Below are 6,000 nucleotides of genomic sequence, written 5' to 3' on the forward strand. Positions count from 1 at the left end.
AAATATTTGACCAAAATGAGGTATACCATGGTGAGTTAAACTGAGGCCTTCTGGATGAGAAAAGGGTACAAAGTGAGATTTTTTTTTCCTCTCCTGAGATATCATATTATTTGCTCCCCTTCCCAGCTTGAAAATAACTACATTCAGTGTGGCATACTGTAAGCACTGCAAACAAACATTTCATAATAATACATTTTGGACATATTTTATCTCAAAAACAATTTCAATTCAAATCCTAGATAATTAATCTTATTTTCAGCACCATGCATCTTATTAGGCTTAGCCATTTGTTTTTGCCCCAAAGGGCTTGAGGTTTTGCTCTAGAGAATCAACAAATCTAAAATAACACTAAAAAAGAACAGCAATAAATAATACTTCTGGTTTTTAAAAATTATTCATCAAAGCTGGCATAACACATAGGTGGAGTAAGCAGCTGCCCATATGGTGTCACTTCTGAGACATACATAATATCACCTTCTCCCCCCACCCCTACAACTGCAGCTGGACACTGATTCTGGCTTTCTCACCCTCAAGATTCATTCCTTTGCCTTAAGGGATTATCTCCAGAAATGCTCCATTAAAATGCAAATAAGTTATGTAGGAGGGGTGACACATTAACGTATTCTCAGTAATTAATCTACTGCTATCATCCTATCAGGATTAATTTATGAATTGTCCAGCAGAAATAAGGCGCGGAGGGTATCTAATGTAGAAAAGACACAATTTAATGTGAGTGAGGCTAGGGAGCTCAGGTGTTCTAGCCTAGGTGGCATTCCATGGTTGGCAACTTTGAGTAGCAAGGGAACAACATTTACTCACTTAAGTAGCAAACTCCCTTGAGTGCCTATGACAGACACTGTGCTAGTCACTAAGGCCATGAACAAGAATCAATTAATTTTTAACCTTACTCAGAGACAGAGAAGAATTAGGTGCCTGAAGAGAACCTCAGATTTCCTATAGACAGACTGAAGCCATGTGATTGTGCATTTGTTGCTGAACAGATGAATCTGAACTTAATCTGATATCCTGCCATGTTGGGGAGAAGGAGATTGAAAGGTGAGATGAGAGAAAGGCAAAGGTAGATTTTACTCTTACTTAGGAGCTTCATATAGGACCAGCCCTGGACACACTGATACTTTCTACCCCTCTGTGTCTTCTCTGAAACATATTTCCTCCAAACAAACCATGCTGCAACCATCTCTTCCTAAAAGAGGAGTAGCCAGCAGAGGGATTTTATAATGTTCATAGTGGGAGACTGCTAAGGTTGAGGCAAGCACATCACACCACAGATAAGGCCATGTACACTTAAGGCCAGCTATGCCCTTCTTGTGGATCCATGTATTTGTGAGTGTGAGTGGGATGTGCGTGTGTCGGGGAGTAGGGGGAGAGGGAGAGAGACAGAGAGAGAGAGAGACAGGGAGAGAGAGAGAGAGAGAGAGAGAAGAGAAAATTAAAATTCATGTAGCAAGTGGTTCTCAGGACTACATTTCTATTATAATTTTCAGCCAAATGATGACGCAAAAAAAGGGAATTTGTACTACTTTTCCTGCTCTGGTAATGATAGGATACTTAATTTTTTGACTCCATATTCTTCTAATATAAACAGTCAGTGTCATTAACCCCACATTTATCTTCAATGCTCCCACCCCCATTCCTGAATCTGGGACCCTAGGACCAATCACGAATTAGGCAAGTCGAATAATATAAAGGGTCTAAGTGACTCAATTGTCTGACATCAAATCAGCTTTGCTGCTAGACTTGTTCTGAGCCTATGACCTCTATTAGTATTTCACCACTGTTCCTTTAAAATTAAGTCCCATCCTTGATCCCAGTTCCAGGAACCAACTCCTCATCTCGCCTCTTTGTAAATCCCTTGCTTAAATCTATCATTCCTCCAAGCCTAGGGTAACACACCCACAAAAGTCCTTCTAAGGAAGGGAAATCTGGCTCCAAACCTCAGGCCCCATCATCTCCTGACAGAGCTAGACCTGACATTTACTGACTACCAAAATATCTGAATATCTGCTACTGGCCTTCCCTGAAGCATGCTCAACATGCTTATTAGGTTTTTAATTTACTGCTGGGCTTTCTTGAGGATAATCACAGGTCTAAACTTCCTCCTGCTCCCCACTGCCAAGACTGTCCTGGATCTTTGTAATGTTCTGCCTAGCCCTCTGTCTTTCTGGCTTCCAGATTTTGTCCACTTTTAGTTTGGGCTCCCCTATTGCTGGTCATGTTTCATCGTGATAGTGTTGGGGATCAGAAAACAACACCCCAAAATGAAGGCCTCAGAAGCAGCCTCAGAAGCAAAAGCTTCTCTTTGACCTTCTCCTGCCCTCGTCTCTTAGTCCCATTCTCCCCGAAGACTAGTCATAGAAACTAGAATCCCTGTTCCCTAAGGCAGGTCAGAGAAACCATAACCCCTTTTCTTCAAAGCCAGCCATAAAACCTAAATGTGTTACTGTAACTTTCCCTCTTCCTTTCTGTGTAAAAACTGGCTGCAAAGAAATTATCTGACCTACCTCGTTTGACTGTAGGTTATAAGACCCTCGTTCCAGGGAAGGACCTGCCCAATACCCAGAAGGAAAGAATGCATGCCCAAAGAGGACAAGAAGCATCTGGACAGACAGACCGTGCTGGGCTTCCCTGCTCTATTTCTATTAGCATTGTATCATATTCTTTTATTGTCAAGTTATATATATACATGGCTATTTATCCTTCGTTGAACTGGACAGTTTCCCCTGTATCTTTGGGTCTTCATTCTGAAGGCTGCCATGTATACATATTAAATACATTTGTATGCATTTTCTCCAATTAATATGCCTCTTGTTAGTGATTTTCAGCAAACTTTCAGAGGCCCAAGGAGAAAGCTCTCCCTTGGTCTCTAAATAGACAAGACTAGTGGCTTTGATTCAGTGCTATAGCTAAAACTTCTGCTCATAACCAGTGTAAGCTAAGACTTGACAAACTCCCTGCTTCTCCCTCCAACCATCTCAGGTTAGAGTGTTCAATAAATATTAAATAACAATAATATAGCATGGGAGAGAAGGTATGTCATTAAATAAATCATGGAAATGCCAATCTACCTGTCTCAAATGGAAAGAATTTCATGAAGAATATCTTTGGCCTTAAGCTTAGTTTTCTTATATTCATTTATAACAAGCTGAAAAGAATGGAAATGAGCTAGTATTTTATAAGGATGAATTATGGGTATGATTTGATCAAAATTTTTACTTTTTCCTGAGATAGTCAATTATTCACCCAACTGCCATAGTCTATATACTCAGAAGCCTCATTTTGCATACTTATTATATAAGTCATGTTCAAACATGGTTAACCCCTGATTATCCTTATTAATGTTGAGGAGTAGAAAATCATTTCATCCAAAACAGCATATTATTCAAACCCTATATGTACTGAGCTTTAGAAGTACATTATATGATGCTTCTACCCTACCCCCACACAAATATTCATTGAGGAGTGCTATAGGCAAAATATATATCAACTGAGGATGAGAGAAAGCTACTTCAGAGAAATATTAGGTGACAAGGCCAAAGACAGAATTAAATACACACCACCCACAAAGTTAATATTAAGTATAATCTCAACAAAAAGTTAACAAAATTAATAAAAGTCCAAAACATTCATTAAGTGAAAAAAGTAGATTATAATATTTACCATATAATTTTATTTCCCTAAATGCATAAGTGTGCATACACACACACACACACACACACACACACACACACACACACAGCATCTCCATTACTGGGCTGTCCCACTAGTCATACTTGATGCCTCAAGACAGGGATAGTGGCAACATCCATGACTCTAACAGGAGGCAACATCAGCAATAACAGTAACTTCTACTCAGAGAGTAAGTGCTTAGTATAGCCCTATTTTCAGGATGATTTTTCTGATTTGCTTTACTCAGCTTTCCCATAGGTGGGTCAGCCATATTCTCCTGATTGTCATCCCTTTTGTTGGTGGCAGGGTCTACTGTAATCATAATACATACAGGTATATCCCCTCAAGTCTACTATATCAACTAATTTTACTGATTTGACTCATTAACTCATGACACAATCAATTCTTCATTTAATTGACTGATTTTTTTTTTTTTTTTTGCAATTGACCAAATCAATTGGCAAGTTTGTGTTGACATGGTCTAAGGATTGTTATATCTAGATAACTGAGGTTCAATGCTTTAGTCCAGCTGTAACAGCTGACTGAAGTAGTTTCAGTCCGCAAAACTAAAAATACTATCCTTCTCTTTACAAAAGAAGTTTGCCAAGCCCTGCTCTAGAAGAGATCTCAGAGGTTCATTGTCCTTATCTTATAGATTAGGAAACTGAGGTCCAAACAAATTAAAAATAACTGAAACTCAACATATCTGATAAAGAAATTCATGACCTCTGTTACCCTCCTGGTCCCGACAAAAACAATCACAGTACTTCTATAGTGTTCTTCATTTCAAGGAATGACACACCATCTACCCAGTTAAGTGAGCCTGAAATCTATGAGTTATCCTTGACAGTGCCCTCTTGATCACCTCTGCATCGAGTCTAGGCTCCTCCAATTTCATATCTTCTCTATTGAATCTTTCCACTTCTCTTCACTGCCACTATCCTTGTTCAACCTGCCACCATCACGTTCCTGAATGACTGCCACAGTCTCATAAGTGATCTCCATCCTTCTCTGGACACTTTCTGATTTGCTTTTCATGCTGTAGTCAGAATTATCTTTTCAAAATTCAAATCTTATCCATCACTTCTCGCTTGAAACTCTACAAAGGCTTCCCACTGATCTTAGGATAAGGGACAAACTCTTTTAATGTTCATAAGGCCCTATACAATCTAGCCCCTGTTGATGCCTGCAGCCTCACTTGTGCCATTTGCCTCTCCACTCCTTCTACTCTAACCATTCTGCCTTGCTTGCAATCCTTTAAACTCATCAAGCTCCCTCACACCACAGGGCCTTTGCACATGCTTCTCTTTTTCGTAGAACACTGTCCCTCCTCCTTTGCTTAGTTTGTTAATCATAATTTCCTCAGGGAAGTAGGTTCTGACCTTCCTATGTCAAATCCTCCTATTATATGCTTTTATATAGTGCTGTATCTTCCCTTCCATGTACTTACCACAGGTATAATAATACAGTTTATATGTGTAATTATTTTAATACTGTCTGTCTTTACCACTAGACTGTAGGTTCCATCATGGCAGGAATCTTGTCTATTGTATTCTATTGTCTCCTCAATACCCTGCATAGTGCCTTGTTCTTAGTTCAATAAATATTAATTTAATAAATGAATGCATGAAGTGGGCTTCATCCCTGGGATGCAAGGCTGGTTCAACATACGCAAATCAATAAATGTAATCCAGCATATAAACAGAACCAAAGACAAAAACCACATGATTATCTCAATCCAGAAGTTCACACAGTTATAATCCAAGTTTCCTGAGTCCTAGCATAGAATTTTTCAAGGCACAATGCTGCTCCTATTTAGGCCAACAACACAGGATTGGGACATTTAGCATTTTTCTATTTGTTGGCTACAAACTAAGCCTCTAACTTCTGCCAGATGCTACACGTATGCATCGAATTTTTCACCAAGGGGAGTATATGAATGCATCAGCAATTCAGTCCCACTACTACAATAATAAATCATATGCCTTAAAGAAGGTGAGTACAGACGGTTGTTATTATCATCAAAGTAGTAGGTATGTTAATTTTAAAAGGAAATATTTGAGCACTAACCATAAAAGGAAAACATGTAGTGCTGTTATAAGCATATTTAAGTTCCTTTTGAAAAAAAGTTTCCCAATACTTTCAATTTGCTGACCTGGGTTTCTGAATTTTATTTTTCTTTAAAATACCTAAAGTTTTCATAGAAACATCATGAACAACCTTTCATAGACTAAGTTGTTACTCATTTGGAAGGAAAAAAAAAACCAAATAGAACACTATTCTTTCTTGAAAAAATCCAAGTTGAAATATGTG

At 38.6% G+C, this 6,000-nt stretch overlaps 1 protein-coding gene across 1 annotated transcript in view; it reads right to left on the bottom strand.

The window, feature by feature from the left end:
• Positions 1–6,000, bottom strand: part of TENM1 (teneurin transmembrane protein 1) — an 854,513-nt gene that overhangs the window by 622,416 nt on the left and 226,097 nt on the right. The window lies entirely within an intron of this gene.

This window comes from Hylobates moloch, unplaced genomic scaffold (genome assembly GCF_009828535.3).
Source record: "Hylobates moloch isolate HMO894 unplaced genomic scaffold, HMol_V3 SCAFFOLD_7, whole genome shotgun sequence".
NCBI lineage: Eukaryota > Metazoa > Chordata > Mammalia > Primates > Hylobatidae > Hylobates > Hylobates moloch.